Source organism: Mus musculus, chromosome 3 (genome assembly GCF_000001635.26).
Source record: "Mus musculus strain C57BL/6J chromosome 3, GRCm38.p6 C57BL/6J".
NCBI lineage: Eukaryota > Metazoa > Chordata > Mammalia > Rodentia > Muridae > Mus > Mus musculus.
The window spans coordinates 53,665,978-53,683,110 of NC_000069.6; the positions used below are offsets into that span (position 1 = coordinate 53,665,978).

Consider the following 17,133-nt stretch of genomic DNA (forward strand, 5'->3'; position numbering starts at 1 on the left):
AGACCTCTCTACTCTTATGCTATCTGCTTGAAATGAATAAGGAATGTGGTAAGACCAGCCAGTCCTATGAGGCTAGTCATTTTCTAGAAAGTGACGTGTTTGACTGGAAGCAGTATACAATGCCGTGACAGTGACGAAGGTCCTCGGGGGTCAACAGGTGTGGGTTTCTACACAAGCACAATGTACAGAGGAAACTAGGGTCTGGGGAGAGATTTTGAGGCCTGCTTAGCACATCTGTAAACCAAGCTTCAGCCGAGCTTCCCCTAGTCTGTCAACCAGTCATTGACAACTACCCAAGAGACTGATTTTGCAGTCTAAGAGAGAAGGCAGTTCTCCGAGAGTGGGGGACCATGCCTCGGTCCCTTCCTCGTGTAACTTTTGTCTGTCTTCTTAAATAAAAATGCCAATTTTATAATTAAAAAAATCTGCTTGTTTGACTTTAAATGACTAAATATCTCATAATACTTCTAAACATAGTGCTTACACGATAACTACTATTCCTGAAGATTCATGAGATTTGAACATGGAGTAGTTGATGAATTGAGTGTCATTCCATTGGTAAAGACTGATTTTCCTTTTCCCAGCAGGTATAAATGACAGGGTTGTTGTTAACCTTTATCCCAGTAGCTAGGTTTACATTCATTCATTCATTCATTCATTCATTCACTCTTTTCACCCCTTATTTAGTTTTTTTACTCATAATCATAAACTTAACTCAGCAATCCAGCTAGATTTGGAGGGGACTGAGAAAAATATGGAACCCAAAGAACTTCAGTGAGAGCAGAGATGTCAGGGCATTGCGAGCAGATGGGGTGGGTGGCAGGGCGCTCTCCTGAACTACAGAAGGAATGATCTTGTGGGTTAGAGCCCTGAAAGTCAAAAGAATTAGATCAGTCCACAATCGGAAATGGTAATCTTCTTGATGAACTTGCCATTCTTGGACTCAAAACACTTCCACGGTACACATGCCCTCTCACACGTCCTGAAGACCACATGCTTGCCATCCAGATGCTCAGTCTTGGCGGTGCAGATAAAAACCTGCGATCCATTCAAGTTTGGTCCAGCATTTACCACAGACAAGGTGCCAAGACCTGTATGCTTCAGGATAAAGTTTTCATCCTTAGATCTCCCACCATAGATAGAGCTGCTGCCAGTCTGATTATGGCATGGTAGGTCACCAGCCTGGCACAGGAATCCTGGCCTAATTCTTTGAAAGGGAAGTATCTGTAGGTCCAGATCCTTTCTCTCCAGTGCTCAGAGAACAAAAGATTTCTGTTGTCTTTGGAACTTTGTCTGTAGACAGCTAGAAGGAGACACAGCCCAAGGGCTCCATCACAGCACTATCAAAAAAGTGCAGTGAGGTTCAGCACGATGGCAGCAAGCAGCAACAGGGGGCAGTGGCATCTGCAGAGCCTCATTAACTTATTTTTAAAATTAAAAAAGATAATATGTAATGAGATAAAGCAAAAACTGTCACTTCGAAGTTAGATGAGACGGACCAACAGAAGGAAAAAAGAGCCCAAGAGAGGGCACAAGGACCAGAGACCTGCTTCTTCCTGTGCTCAGAAATCCTGTAAAAACACTAACCTGGAAGCCACAATGTGAGCATAGAGGCCCTGGTGCTGATGGGGCAGCGAGCACTGCCTCAGTCTCTGTGAGCCAATCTGAGCTTTGCTCAGTGGATTTAGAGGACTTTTTCTTTTCTGCCTTTTTTTTTTGACAAGTATTATTTGATTTTGCCATAGGTCTCTGGAACATCTAGTCTCAAGTTCTAGGTCACCCCAAGCAGTGTTAAGTATGGCTTCTACCACCTGGAGTGGGCCTGAAGTCAAATCAGACCTTGGTTGGTCACTGCCACAGGCTTTGTGCCACCCATGCCCCAGCATGGTTTGCAGGCAGGACAGCACTGTAGATAAAGGCTTTGTGGCTGTGGCTTGAGGTTTAGCTTCTGATAGCATGCAGAGTACCTTCCTATAATATATTTAAAACGAAAAAAATTTAAAAAAATCAAAAAAAGTATAAAAACATTACCTTACCTTAAATCTTAATTTTCCCCCAATTGTTGGTTTATTCTATTAAGTATAAATTTATTTTGCAATATGTATTTTTATTTTGGAGTTACTCATGTTTATTTGTGTGCGTGTGATTGTATGTGTGCACATGCAGTAGGTGTGCAATGCCCATGGAGGCTCGAAGAGGACATTGGATCCCATGGAACTGGTGTTGCAGATGCTCATAGCTGCTGTGTGGTTGTTGGGAACCAAGATCAGGTTCTCTCAGCAGCTCCTTTGCGGGCTGAGCCATTTCTGTAGCCTCTTACTTCAAAATATTTATTTCCTTTCCTTAAAATTTACAGAGACTCACTATAATACTTGATGATGGTAACAACAATAGTAACTCCCAAAAAGCACATCCCTTTTTAAAAAAATCTAAATTTGTGTGAGTTTGGAGTTTACAAACTGGCTGTTTGCTGTAATGTTTACAGGATGTCAGTCATTCACACTGGTCTTTGTTCTGGAAGGAAATCTCACTTTTCCCTCCATTTTCCATTGCTTTCCCCTTATAACTTCTGCCCGGGCAGATGGAGATCAATGTATAGCATTGAGAAAACCAGGAACTCCCTACATGGCTGGGACTCATGATTTAGCCTTAGACATGACGATTTAAACGTTACCTCTATACTTGAGGATTTATCTGTAAAATTGGATACATCGTCCCAATAAGGCGATAGGCTGAAGTGTTAGAGAGAAGTAAGAGAGCATACGATCAGTTAGAGAGAAGAGAGAGCAGTGTGTGGTTAAGTCAGAGGTGTGTTGCTAGGTGAAGACTATGATTGCTCAGAAGTTAGAACTGGCGAGAAGGTAGTTAAAGGAGGAAGGAGGAATGGGGATGTGAGAGTCCTGAACTCAACAGAAGGATTAACCTAGACAACCAAAGGAAAACGGGAGCCCTTAAGGGCTAAGGGAACATAGGAGAGCCGACTCAGGTGTGGTTAAATCTGGATGTTGGCACTGGCCATGTAAGAGGAGGTGCTTTTGTAGTATAAAGGAGAGTATTGATTAATAGGCTAGTATGTTCAGTCTTAAAAAAAGAGTTTAAATGTAAATCAATAGTGGTCAGTAGAGATTCTTAAAGTCTTAAATGACAATGTTTTACAAAGATTGCTGTGGTGGTGAGCTCTCTGCAGGGTGAGCATCGTGCCCAGGAAGCCACTGTGAAGGGATGGATGGATAGGATCAATGGGTGAGAGAGGGCTACAGGAACAAGGAGAACAGGGGAGGCTAGGATGTTTGGATAGAAAGTGTTTCCAAAGCAAATAATCTGAATAATTGATTGTTGAGCTCTTAGCTCGTGCAAAGGACCGTGTGAGACCTGGCAGCCGAGTGAGCCATGGCAGACTCAAGGGCAGCTTTCTAGCCTCCAGCTCACACAATGGAAAACTTGTCTCATCAGAACCAGAAGAGAAATTCGAGGCTCCAGAATGTGTTATCCACGGCCAAACAATAGAACTCAAGGTGACACAGGCCAGAGACCTCCCTCAAAGTTTTCCAAAGAGCTTGCATTAACGTAAGTGCACACACATCTCTGTCTAGCATGCTGGACTAAAGGGAAGAGAGCTGTAATTTCATTATAGAAAAGACTGTTGAGTTTCTTTCATTTTTAAATATAAAACTAGGAAATACAAAGATATTATTTCTGTTGGGGCTGTAGGGAATAGTCATAATGTCTCAAATTTCAGGGACAACTTTTCCTCCTGGTCTTCTTACTATTATTTTAGACTTTGGAATAATGTAATTATTTTGCCTCTCACATTCTAGAAGTTAGTAGTGTTCCCTCCCTTTCAATTACATAGTCAAGCAAGAATTTTTTGGTGCATTTGTACATATTCTTCTGAATTCCTCAAGATTCATGCGTGTTGGTATCTGTCTGGCCCAGTTTCTGAGAACAGCTTTACAGTGTGGGCAGATGGCATTCGAACAAAGACACAATTAAGCAAGCTGAGTCTTAACTGGGAAAGAATACATCCAGGGGCTTCTCTAGGTTTAGTCTGGAGACATACTTTTTTGTTAATCTAGGCATATGATAGAAGAGGAAGGCTAACTTTTCTCTTTCAGCTGTGGTAGAATATTTGACTTTTGTGACTGAAAGTTTATCTCTTAGGACATGAACCTCACAGGCCTCATGATGTCATGTCCAAAGATGTGTTACTATGGACACATCAGAACAATGCCTAAGAGACAGGGTGTGCTCTGCTGGCTCCTGCAGGAAATGTATTGAAAAAAATACATATACATAATAGTATATGTATAATAATATAATATAATAATACACTTCATTATACATCAAAGGAGAGTATCTATCATAGATAATAGAAACAAACAGCTTGTAAAACATTATTTTAATGCAGTAGTACTCTGATTTCATCTCTGAAAATACTTGGTTTGCTACAACTATAAATATCAACTATTTCATAAGCATTCTAGGTGATATTAGATATGGAAAATCAGGTTATTAAAAGAACTAATGACAGAGTGTTCTAAATAGGGCTTCTTTCTTAGAATCTGCTACATGTATCTTGTACGGGAACACAAATAAACAAAAGCTACTATTAGAATATTTGAACTCCTTTGACCCCAGCATAACACAAGTGTGTTTCCTCTTCCAATGGTACTGAAATGATACACTTGGTTTTACGAATATTAAAAAGATACTGTTTTCAACAGTGTTACTAGACATGGTGGGATGGCTTGCATAAGTTTTAATAACTACCAATAAGACTAAGCAATCCAGTGGAGGAGGAACCAATACAACACTCCACTCTGTTGGATGGGATTTTGTATAAGTAACCCACAGGGTCTACAGTACATGTTTAATGCTGATCAGCAGGGCGTGAGGATCCAGAGCTGTGTTCGTGGCCTTCTTCAGGTTAGCCCATCTCACGGGCAGTGCTCAGAACTCGGGGACTTGACATGACAGAACCTGTCATGGTGCAGCTTTCCCTGGGAGGATAGCATGGTTCCTGGAGTCGCCCATGGAGGCATAGAAGAGTGACCCATTCTCAAGCAAATGAGAAATGACATTTCCCTTTCTGGGCAGGCACTTCTAACATAGTTAGGAGCATCGAGTACTAAGGTTAAGTAATTTCTGAGTTATTAACTCTGTTGAGAATTTTATTAGGTTTTTCATCCATCCTTCCCCAGGAAGTTTTTTTTTTTTTTTTCCCTCAAGAGCTCATGCGTGTGAACTTTCAGGGATCCGTGTGGATGAACTTTCTGGGGCTTGGTTGTATGAACTTTGCATCTGTCACTGGTTTTATTCAGGGAGCCAGGAGCCCAGAGTTGACAGTCAGAACTCTTTCCAAACTATGTAATCAAAAGCAGAAGCCAAAGACTTAGATTTCAACCCATGAACTCAAATGGAATAAGGCCTGGAACACAGATAGTCCCAGGAAGAGGCTTTCAGATTTGCTGCTTCTGACAAATCACAAAACCCACCCCCACGTTGTCTCGTTTTCCTCCAGTTCTATTCTTTGCCCTCCCAAATGTTGGATGGGAAAACTCTTAAACCAGGGCTGACCAAGCCCATAACACTGGTCCCAAGCCATTAGATACACAAGCATATGCAAGCGCATTCACTTGCCCTGTCACTCAGCTTCACTGCAGAGAGTAAATAGAAATGAAAGGTACAGAAGCCATGTGGCAGCGACATGAGCTTTTGGACAGGAATCATCTCTCATTGCTCTGCTGTGTTAGCTGGTGTCCCCATCTCACGTGAGGGCTTAGACACACCCCTGCGCTTCGTGTCTGCTGCCTTTCTCCCCACATGTTAGGACCTTCCTCTGTGTCACCCAGTGGCTGACCCTGTGAGTTTATCTCTGATTCTCAAGCATTTAGAGATACAGACACTTTCTGGACTGCAAGCAAAATACCATTCGTAGACTTGTGTCATAATTCACTCCAACAGATATTATGTGAGCGCCGATATAGCACACCATCAAGTTTGAACATGCACGGGCATTATTGTCGATCCACGCTGCATGCCTCTGTTCTTAGTGTTTGGAAAGCAATGCCGACAGTTCTAAAAGCAGATCCACTTTCTAGAAGGAGACTCTGATCAGAGGTGCTGCACGCTGTGTAGGGCACAGAATATTCCTGTGGCCCAGCCATGGGTTTGCAGGCAGGTGGGTTGGTTTTTCAATCGGTCCTTAATGGCAGTCATCAGCAATCATCCTCTCTCTCTCTGGTGAACAGCTTTGAGTTTGTATTGATTAATCAGAATAAAGGCAAGCCGCACTCAAATCACATTGGACCTAGAAATGAAGTCCAACATTGTGGCCCTTGAAATCTAGGTCAAGACAAATGCTAATCAAGCAGACGGTGGATTTTAGCAGCATTACAAAAGAAGCTCTGGACCCCCTCAGTAGCCACTGCTTATGATTTTCAGAGTCAGAAAACCTCCCAGTCCTTATAGCAAAGCAATGTAATGGTATGAGGGGATCTATACACACATGCAAAATGTTTCTGACACATAGGTTTCTGCATTTCATCATTGCAATGTTGGGAGACCAAAGTTGTGGAGAAAGTGGAGACTCCACCACGGTCAGAGCAAGGTGATTTCTGTATAGGTGGCCAGAGCTAGGAGCAGCCATGGTTGGAGCTGCTGAACACTTCAATACTTCAGCAGAGAAGCTGAAAAAGTCAGGGTAACCTAATGGAAAAATCCCAAGAGTAGACATGTAGCTGGGAAAATGTGAGCAGTTGAAGATCTGGGCAACTGAACCATGATGTGTTTTCATCCATGAGAAAAGTCTGTGTCTACTTTGAATTTTTTACTTTGGGCTTTGGGGATAGCACAGTACACATGGGGACTTAGGGGCTTGAAAGGAGGGAGGTATGCAGGGAAAGGGCCCACAACTGTTCAGGACTGCTTATTGAATTTTCATATAACATTCTCTTTGCTATTGTAGACTGGTGCCAAAGGGCCAGCCGGCACATTTTAAGGTACGGCTCTGCATAGGAGGTAATATTAAGATAGAAAAGAACTTTGCTATTCTATCTCAGCTTTGTAGTCTTGTCTAATTTCTAGTTTCTTCATAACATTGATTTTTGTACATGGTTGTAAAAAAATAACCTAGCTAATGAGTGTGGTGCCTCACGTGGAATGATAGCTGTTCTTGAGTGTGGACCTGGGTCTCTGTATGACTGTGCTCCTGTGTGTGTGTGTGTGTGTGTGTGTGTGTGTGTGTGTGTGTGTGTACGTGTTCACATGGGTGGGACACACATGTACTCACATGCATATGAGTGCTGAGGCCAGGGGATGACATCAGGTGTCTCCCTCAACCACTTCTAACCTTACTATTTCAAAACAGCGTGTCACAGAACCTGGCGTGACTAGAATGGCCGGCCATGATCCCCTATTCCCCCCATCCCCCAACACACTCTGTGTTCTCAACACTGGGATTACAGGTATGTGGAAAGTAACTGCAGGAGTTAAAATGAGGTAGATGGGCTCCTAGTTCTTAACTCTTCCACTCCCTTAAGTGGAGTACTTTGCTGAAAACCATCGCCTTTTGCCCTGTGCACAGTTCACTGGTAGGATGGAGAAGGGACTCTCACTAGCAGGCCTCTCCATCTCATGCTGTGCTCTGTCCTTGGACACTAGCTTTTGCACTTTACTTAATACAATTAAATGATACTTATAGCTAGGCAGTGGTGGCACATGCCTTTAATCCCAGCACTTGGGAGGCAGAAGCAGGCAGATTTCTGAGTTTGAGGCCAGCCTGGTCTACAGAGTGAGTTCCAGGACAACCAGGGCTACACAGAGAAACCCTGTCTTGAACCGCCCCCCCCAATGCTACTTATAGAAATTCCCATTATAAATTCAGTATAGACATTTTAAAACAAAAACAAAACACTTTTGATCTATGATTGGCCAGTGTTGCTAAGGACTCTGTGGATATATAGGGCTATCTGCATCGTGTGCCTGAAATGTAGCCCTCTAAATAAGGTTGGGGAGATGACTAGTGAGTTTCTGCAAGCATGAGGACCTGAGTTCAAATCTCCATCACCTGTGTAAAAAGTGTGGCATAGCTGCTCTGGTCTGCGATCCCCACATTAGGAGGTAGAGTGAAGAGGATGCTGGGAACTCTCTAGCCAGCTAGACTAGCTGAGAGTGCACACACAGAAAGACACAGACAAACACACACACACACACACACACACACACACACACACACACACACACCACTGGCACACATTAAAAATTTAAACTTTAGATTATGTTTACAATAGATTTTCAAAAAGGATTTCCCACATATTTGCTTTGGAAAAAGGAAAACAGCGATTTCTGACCAACTTCAGTATGAAGACAAAGCCAGCTGACTGATTGCCTCTGGAGAGGAAAGGGTTAAACTTTCCTCTGTCTGGAGTTTTCTGTGTTAGCTGTCCTTTTATCTCTCTGTGGGAGTGGCTGCCTATAAGTAGCTGAGGTCCCACCTAGCCTGCCTGGGTCTTGCAGCTGACTCTGTAATCTGACTTCTTTCTTCACTAAGCACAGTTGTCAGAGAAAATAGAGCATTTTAGGAAAAAAAAAGACAGTGGAAATGTCTGCCCTCTGTTAACTCTTCCTGGGAGAAAAGACAAAACCCACATGCCTATTTTTAAAAGTGTGTATTCCCTTTTAAATGTCCCTTACAAAAGAGATCAGAACACAGGAATGTTTATTATTTTTTTATTATTGTTTTCTTTTATTCATGTATTCATGATGTGTGTATGGTGAGTGTGTGTATGTGTGTGTGTGTGTGTGTGTGGTGTGAGTGTGTTTGGTATGTGTGTAGTATGTGTGTGTACTATACTGTGGTGTGTATGTGGTATGTGTGTGAAATGTGTGTGTGTGATATATGAGTGTGGTGTGTGTGTGTGTGTATGTATGTATGTGTGTGATATGTATGTGTGTGGTGTGTTCGTGGTATATGACTGTGGTGTGTGTGGTATGTGTAGTGTGTTTATGCTGTGCATGTTTGCCACGCGTGTGGGTTCCTGAAGGGATCAAGAGAAGACTGGAGTTCAGGTTGTTGTGAATTACGGGAACTGGATGCTGAGAATCCAGCTCAGGTTCTCTGGAAGAGCAATCAACATTCTGAACCCATGATGCATCTCTCCAGACCCTCTCCCCATTCATTATTTTCTAAAGATATATTTGTTTATTTTATGTGTTTGAGCGTTTGACTGTATGTATATATTTACACCATGTGTGTGCCTGGGGCCTGTGGAAGCCACAAGAGGGCACTGGGTCCTCAGAACTGGAGTTACAGATGGTTATGGGCTTTCATGTAGATGCTGGGAATTGAACCTGGATCTCAGCAAAAGCAGCCAGTGCTCTTAATGACTGAGCCATCTCTCCAGCCCTACTTCACTATTTTCAAAAGAACTAGTTACCTAATATATGTGTTGATTAAAAGCAGAGTTTGGCCTAATGCATTGTGTTTGCAGATTAGGAAATTTTGGATAAATAAGAGATAAGGAAGGTAGTTAACTGGAGCCTAGCATGGCTGTCCTCTGAGAGGCTCTACCAGCAGCTGACTGAAACAGATGCAGGTATTTTTCAGCCAACCATTGGACTGAGGTGGGGGACCCCTATGGAAGAGTTAAGGGAAGGACTGAAGGAGCTGAAGGGAATTGCAACCCCACAGGACAAATAACAATATCAATAACTTGAACACCTCAGAGCTCCCAGAGACTAAGCCACCAACCAAAGAGCACACATGGGCTGGTCTGTGGCCCTTGGCACATGTAGCAGAGGACTGCCTTGTCTGACCTCAGTGGGAGAGGATGTGCCTAATCCTGTAGAAACTTGATGCCCAAGGGAAGGGGGGTGTTAGGAGGGTGAGGGTGGGTGTGTGGTGGGTGAGTGATAGGGATGGGGCTTGGGTGGGAGGGCACCCTCCGAGAAGCAAAGGGGAGGAGGAAGGGGGTGAAGAACCCAGAGAGGGAGGACCTGGAAGGGGGTCAACATTTGGAATGTAAATAAATAAAATAATTTAATAAAAAGGGAATTAAGACAGAAATAAAGGTAGTTAATGTCTGTTTATGTCATTTAGATCAAAATCTGGAAAAGTCTCTACTGCAGGGCATCTATGTCCTCAAGACACATGACCTTAGCATCACATCTGTATGGGTCATTTGCCAGGGTACTTGTCTGAGTTTCTTGTCATTGGTAAACATGTGATTCTATAGTATTCATAATGCTAAAAGCCCCCAAATGAACTGAAACACATGATTTACATTTCTGAAACAAACCTAATATATTTAATATAATTATCTCTACTTCCATCCATTTTCCTTTAGACCATATAACTTCATTCTTATGGTAGAAGGAAATTCCCCCGTGTCTATGAACCATATTTCCTCTATCCATGCCTATGTCTTGAGCACCTAGTCTGGCTCCATAATTTAGCTTCTGTGAATAGTGCTGCAATAAGATTTGACGTGTAAGCATCTCTGGTTTGTTAACATGGGGTCTTTTGGGTAACTGTTGAGGAGTGATATAGCTGGGTGGTATGGCAAGGTAGTCAGTCTAAGATAGAAAATATGGCCTCTATCCAAGGGAGAGTACCATCTTTAGGCATTGTCTTCTATGAGAGTCTGAAGTGATAGTTAGTCACAAAGGCTCTATGTTAGTAGCAAAACAGATGGAGATGAAATAATCAATGTTGTTGGGTATAAAATATCTCAACCCACTGCATATCATATAAGAACCTGGAAAGCCAAATAACGTAAATGTTTTCAGTATGTAAGCTATGTCTTATGGTCAATAGTAAACATCCCTTAGATCAAGCTAAGACTCTGCTAGGGATGCTGTCAACCAAGGGTGTGTATCTACTAGTGGGTCCCCTATGCTGGTCACTCCGACTGGCTCCTGTAGTGTATGTCTTCCTGTATACTTTTTAGACCTCAAGGGCACTGAGACCTGGATTTGCTTCTAAGAGATGGTGGCCAGTTGTTTGCACTACTTTGTCCCAACAGAAATTCTACCGAGATCTTCATTTCACGGTACTGGTCTCTGATCATACCTGACTGTTGTAGTAGAAAGTGCCTCCAGTATATTATGGGAGCAGACAATCCTGGATAGCAATGAACAGGGGCTAGGCTCAGCAGGAGCCATCGCAATCACAGAGGTGTCTATTATGCTTGATATTGGCTAAGTCAAAAACATCTGTACATCCACCCACAGCTCTCATAAAGTTATTCTAAGTTGTTAAACCATACAGTAGGCTTTCAGCAAATATTCTGGTCTGCATTTAAGCCGAGAAAATTAAACTGTGTATATTAATGTGTATTTTTTTAATTTGGAGAAATGACATGCAATTGAAATGATCATAATTCTATTTATCTCACAGATGTATTTAAGTCAGCATTTAAGGAAGAATGGATGGATTTGAATTCCTACAGGTTGAGTAGTTCCTCTGAGTAATATTACATAGAATAAAAGTTAGGAAAATCCGTGTTTAGTAACGCACCTTTGGCCCCATCTCAAGACAAAGAAGAGAGAAACAATCACTTCGTGAAAATAAGATGAAACATCAAGAAAAACTCAGACTCCTTTCTTCCACCATTTATTTTAAAGTAAAGAGACCAAGGGATTTTTTTTCCCTGCTTAATGAAATGAGGTTCTCTTCTTTCCTAATTTGACATAGGAATTAAAGTTCAGTACAATTTTTTAACTTAATTACAATGTAGCAAGACTAAGGAAGGCTTAAGAAGCAGGAGTTAATCTTTAAGCAAAGCTAAAATAGGAGCACTCCTGTCAAGGTGTCTGTCCTTCATTGCTGCTGTGCTTCATTTACATAAATCTCACCTTAAACCAAATGACTTCATATCACATTCTTAGAAAGCTTAACCGAGGATGTCCTGTTTGAAGATAAATAGGCAGATTTAACTCATTTATCCTTCACTCACAAAATTTTATAGTTCTCTGAACTATGACTTATTTTACCCTCACTAGATTTTAGTGCTATATACCTTTTTAAAAATTCTGAACACTTTTTTTTTTTTTTTTTTTTTTTGGTAAGTAGGGTCAGATGGGAGTGTGCCCTTGTTGTCTATTTCTGCCTCTTTATATGAATAATAGCATCTTTTAAATCTATGAACAGTGTGTTCCTTGCTCTTGTTCCATTATACAATAGAAGAAAATCCAGCGTAAGAGAAATCTCTCAACAATACAGAAACTTTATGGTTTTAGGAGCTTGGGGGCGTTATCTGAAATCATCCAAGGCACAGAGGGCATCATCTGGAAAAAAGTTTATTTTTAAACATCTTGAGTTGACTCCAAGCCATAGGTTAGCAAAACAGACAAGACCCAGATAGAGGACATTTAGGGAACAGTAGAGGTTTTAAGAAAGATTTCTTTTTCTATCCCAAAGAGACAAAAGTAGAGGGTCGTTTTAAAACAAATCCAGCCAGCAGCAGGATCATTGCTTGCAATACAATGACAAGAGACCTTTTCTTGCTTCAATGCTTAGATTATGCAACCCTGTGAGCACAGGGCCCATGCCTCAATGCATCCCAGTTTCAATGTGGCCACCAAGCCACATTGGGGCTTAGTGGGTATGAGATGTGCTGATACAAATCTCCAAGATTTCATTGCTAGAGATGTAAAGAAATTCAAGTCTAGTCCAGGAATTAAAACATTCATGGAAAGTCTCTGTGTCTTTCATCAGTTTCCATTCTGGTGAAATCGAGTCTTCAGGAGATAGATGGGAACACAGTGCCCCGTGGCCTGAGCAGGGGTGTTCAAGTGGTATTCATTGGAAAGGAAATCTGAAAGGGTGTCCCACATCTGTGCAGGAGAGCTAGTTTAAAGAAGGAAGGATTAAATGATGCTATCTGAGTGAGGATTCAGAACGTTCAAAAAAAAAAAAACCACGAAAAAGTAGCAGCAGTTATCCTTTGATCGTTTATAGTAAATAAGTTTCTGTACTTTCCTTAATGAAAAATCTGATATTGTAAAAAGCCTTCAAAGGTATTTAAACAGCATGTACGACTATTCATGGGGGAAAGCAATTAAAAGTAAAGTGATCATGGAATGAGACTAAGATTTGAGTTCTAGTAAGTGAGATGTGTTTAGATTCATTAAGTCTATACTCTCTGGGAGAGGGGAGATATAATGCTAAGCCAGGGTGATTTGCAACAGGAGCCTCTGATGGAAACTGCAAAGGTATATTGCAGTTCATTTGTATAGGTGGATGTGGAAAAACTGAAGAAACTTAGTCTTTTCACTGAGGAAGTTCCCAGAGGGAATAATAAGAGGGTGATCGTCAGAACGGACCCCAGAAATGGAGGTACAGTACAAAGGAGCTTATTAGACTAATGTCTACAAAGAGAATCACATTAAATTGCAGACATTTCACCAACTTTAACCATAGAAAGACTTTCAATATGGTTCTCTCCAGTAAGGCAAAGAACCAGCAATATTTTATATTTGAACAATCAGACAGACACACAGACCTGTAGATGGATAGTTGATTTGTAAAATTACATCCAAAAATAAGAAAAAGTAATGCCACGTGTCATCATTTGGGGTCAATTTAAAAAGTCATTTTCTAAGTACATTGTTTAGGAACATGAGTGGAGATATTCATTGGTGGCTGAAGATGTGTATGTAATAGGAGCTTGGGTCAAAGCCAAGGATGATAAAGTAAGGTGAAAATTCATCCTACAGGAAGGAGACTGTAGAGGTCCGCTGAATAGGACTAAAGGTTAATGATATATCTTTAAATCGACTAGCTGTGGACAGTGGATAACCAGAAACAGAAGACGAAACAGACTAACTCAGTAGAACTACATTGGAAGCAGAACTACATTGGAATCATAAAATGTTTCCCGGTCTTTAGAGAGGCCAGTTCAACAGTGGACTAGAAAAGCAGGAATGTTTGGAAACCAAGAGTGTGTGTGTAAAGGTGGCTGTATAACTGTCTGTGCTGGCTGATTTTGTGTCAACTCGACACAAGCTAGAATTATCACAGAGAAAGGAGTATCAGTTGAAGAAATGCCTCCATGAGATCCAGCTGTTAGGCATTTTCTCAACTAGTGGTCAAGGGAGTGGGCCCATTGTGGGTGGTGCCATCCCTGGGTTGGTAGTCCTGGGTTCTATAAGAAAGTAAGCTGAGCAAGCAGGGGAAGCAAGCCAGTAAGTAACATTCCTCAATGGCCTCTACATTAACTCCTGCTTCCTGACCTACTTGAGTTCCAGTCCTGACAGTCTTTGGTGATGAACAGCAATGTGGAAAATGTAAGCCGAATAACCTCTTTCCTCTCCAACTTGCTTTTTGGTCATGAAGTCTGTGTAGGAATAGAAACCCTGACTAAGACACTGTCTATACCATTCTGGACCCACTGCCTAGGGAATTGGTGCTGCCCACAATGGGATGTGTCTTCCTCTATGTTAAGCATTAAGACAATACTCATTAACTAAGACTCTTGTAAGGTGACTATAGGTTATGTCAAACTGGCCATTAAAAGTAATTCGTCCTTGTTCTGGCTTTGCTTAAATAGCTTTCTCTGTAAGAAAAGAACAACACAAAGTTCCATACTTGAGTAATTATAAAATCCATTGTCTTCCAGGACTTCTTTCTCTGAAGGAGAAAGACTGTTTTTGGTTTTGTTTCTGTTTTGCACTCGTTTCCACTTCTCTCCAGCACCTTAGGACACCCAGAATAGAAATGAAACTGTTTTTAAAGGTGTTCCCATCTGCAATTAAGAATGAGAGCCATGCTTATCAGCCTGGTGTTGATTGTGTTCTTGTGAGTCTGTGTCTCTGGTTCAGCTGGCAGCCTGAATCACTCACCTCCACGTTAAAGCCTCTGATGGCGTTTTCATGGCAGGACACTGCTGGGGCTCTGTATGAGGTTCAGAGATAGCTAACAGGAGCTGACAGATGCTTCTGAGGTCTGAAAGGAGATCTGTTCTAGTTTCACTTCTGTGATACAATTCCTTGACAAAAAGTAATTTAGGAAAGACAGGGATTATTGAGTTTACAGTGCTCCACCCTAGATTACTGCAACACAACACTGAATAAAATCTTCTCCTAATATATTACTTCTCATTAGAGCAAATCTCTATCAGGCTGAACACTAATGAGATTTGGTGTCACATTAAATAGATTGTTCACAATTGCTGGGGGAAGGCCATTAAAATACTTCAACCCTTTCCAATTTGTGTCTGTGTGATGTCAGGTTGTCTTTAAGTATTTCAACCAAATGATGCATTACAACAGACCAGATACAGAAGCAAATGTAAAAAATCCCTGCCTTGTCTTGTGTTAGAAATGGGGAGATTTGCCAAAAATGTGAAACAACATTGATCTTCACACTAAATTTCTAAAATAGTTATTGTGGGAGATTATTTTACACAAGTTAGAACAATACAACTTTTACAATGTCCTCAAATTTAATTTCTTTTAAAAAATTATATATGTGTACACACACACACACACACACACACACACACACACACACACCTGCTGTCTTCACACATTACAAATGGTTGTCAGCCACCATGTGGTTGCTGGGAATTGAACTCAGGACCTCTGGAAGAGCAGCCAGTGCATATGCAGATGGAGAACCCATATACATAAAATAAATAAATCTTTAAAAATGTATCTAGAGTTGGGAATCAGCAATCTTGCCTATATTTGATGACACTTTCATTGAAGGTCCTTTTAATTAGTTGGTAGAAAAATGAGACACAAATTCTATGAGTTCTTCAGCCTTCTATAATTATTGTTGATTGGTTATTCTGCACAGTGTGGGTTTTTAATTCCTTTTATTTGCACTTTGCACTCTTATTTTCCCCTTCACAGTTTAATCCACGTTTTATCTATTTGATTTTCCTTGTTTTTGTTATCTCTGTGTTTTGTTTGTCTTATTTCCCTTCCTATGCATTTATTTGAATTCTTTGACTTTCTCATCTGTATTTCTACCTTAAATGATAGCCAACTTTCTCCTCCTCAAATTGTTGTATATAAAAAAATTGATTTATTAGTTTGGGTGAAAAAAATCACTTTATGATTAATTTAATTTAATTTAATTTGTATAAGAGTTTGCCTAAATGTGTATCTGCAGCATAAGGGTTCAGGGCCTGAAATGAAATGTTAAAAGAAAGCACCCAAACTCTGGGAATTCGAATTCTGGAAGGTAATGAGCTGCCACATCTGTAATGGGAACCAAACCCGGGCCCTCTAAAAGAACAGTCAGTACTCTTAACCACTAAGCTGTTTCTCCAGTCCCATGGTTTACATTTGGGGAAATAGTTTCATTTGAAAGTTGACAGAACAAAACTTCTTTTTTCTAAAATGAGATCTTTCTCATGATCTAGTATTCTCAGTAGTGTGTGTGTTTGAATGTTGATACTCATCTTGTATGTGAGAGGTTAGTAAGTAAATAAGACTTAGTCATGATGTATTCATACTCTTTCAATAAACATGTCTTAAATAAATGTTTGAATTGGACTGGGTAGTTTGTTGATGTAAGAAAAGAAGTTCCGAGTGGGAGGTTCTTGTGTTCACTGATATATTGGAATTCCAAGTCAAGTTCAGAAACAGATACTAAAGCTCACTGGAAATGAAGAATGCTCATGTTGCGCAAATAAATAATCTAGGAATATCCAACTACTACTAGGAGGCAATTTCTGGATCTGAAAAAGCTTTTACTGCAGTTTTCCTTTGCCATTGTTCAGGCAAATGAAGGTTAATTAAATGAATGTTAACAAAGTCAGACAGATGGTAACAGGGCTGAGCACAGATGTAATGTCAGTGTGGGGTCACCGCTGCAAGTGTTGACAGGTAGAGCATGAAGCAATTGTTTGCATAACAAACCTACTTTTCAGTCAATGGTGAGAATCATCCAAGCAAAGGAGCTAAACATTTTCATTCACCATCAGTGCCAGCCTGTCATACACATCTTCAGTGACAACATTTAGGTTGGAGTTCACTTGAACTCCGTGGGTCTCTGCTTGGAAATTTGAGACATTCATATCCAACAACTACCAAATGAATGCTTTGGTCAATTTCAGTTCAACTTTTATTTTACTTAATATTTCATTAAGCATTTGCAAAATGTCTTGTCTTTAATTTGCT

General features: G+C 40.9%; 1 pseudogene; it reads right to left on the bottom strand.

Moving 5' to 3' along the window:
* Positions 679 to 1,413, bottom strand: Gm6073 (predicted gene 6073; annotated as a pseudogene).